At 60.2% G+C, this 983-nt stretch overlaps 1 protein-coding gene across 1 annotated transcript in view; it reads left to right on the top strand.

Annotated features, from left to right (window-relative positions):
• Positions 1 to 983, top strand: part of ARHGAP8 (Rho GTPase activating protein 8) — a 41,701-nt gene that overhangs the window by 14,310 nt on the left and 26,408 nt on the right. The gene's annotated exons all lie outside the window — the stretch shown is intronic.

Raw genomic sequence — 983 nt, 5'->3', positions numbered from 1 at the left:
CGGTCAGGAGTCCCGCTCGCGGGCCATCGGGTCTGCGTCACGACCACTCAGCTGCTGGACGGCGTGAGCGCAGCCACGGTGTGTGAGCAAACAGCGGAGCTGTGTTCCCGCAAAAGTGGTCTGGGCCTCGCCGGTTGCTCAGTGGTTAGAGCGCCGGCCGGTGCACCGAAGGGTCATGGGTTCAATTCCCGGTCAGGGGCATGTGCCTCGGTTGTAGGCTCGATCCCCAGCCCCGGTCGGGGCATGTGTGGGAGGCAACCGTGTGTCTCTTTCACATCGATGTTTCTCTCTCCCACCTTCCTCCCTCCCCTCGACTTTCTTTAAAAAAAAAATCAATGAAAAAAATACCCTTGGGTGAGGATGAAATTTTTAAAAAGTAGCTTTGGACGCTGAAATGTGAACTTCATTCCATTTTCACAAGTTATGTCATGAACTGTTATCCTGTTAATTTTTTCCAACCGTGGGAAAACGTTCGCCCCTCTTAGCTGCGGGCCGTACCAAAGCAGGAGGCGGCCGGGTTGACCCCGCCAGGCCCCACGGTCACCCGCGGGCCCGCTTGCAGCCTCCCTCCTGCCCGGTATCCTGTTAATTTTTTCCAACCGTGGGAAAACGTTCGCCCCTCTTAGCTGCGGGCCGTACAAAAGCAGGAGGCGGCCAGGTTGACCCCGCCAGGCCCCACGGGCCCGCTTGCAGCCTCCCTCCTGCCCGATGCGTGCCAGTTGCGTGTCAGCTGCCTTGGCTCAGCCCAAAGGCTTTGCCCTGAATTATTCAGGAGGGAGGGAGGGAGGGAGGGAGCAGCACCTCGTTTTTAAGTGGGTGCCGGTGCCTCGCTGTGGGGAACGCTGTGGCCCACAGGGTGGACGTCCTGCCCCCAGAGTCAGTTCCGAGCAGAGAAGGGGTGAGGGGCTGTGCAGTTTCAGTTCTGAGCGTGTCGCCCCTTAGCCCTCAGGTGCGCCCCGCCCCGGCCTCCGCGTGAGCCCCAC

Source organism: Myotis davidii, unplaced genomic scaffold (assembly GCF_000327345.1).
Source record: "Myotis davidii unplaced genomic scaffold, ASM32734v1 scaffold67, whole genome shotgun sequence".
Classification (NCBI taxonomy): Eukaryota; Metazoa; Chordata; class Mammalia; order Chiroptera; family Vespertilionidae; genus Myotis; species Myotis davidii.
This window is presented reverse-complemented; position numbering and strand designations above follow the sequence as displayed.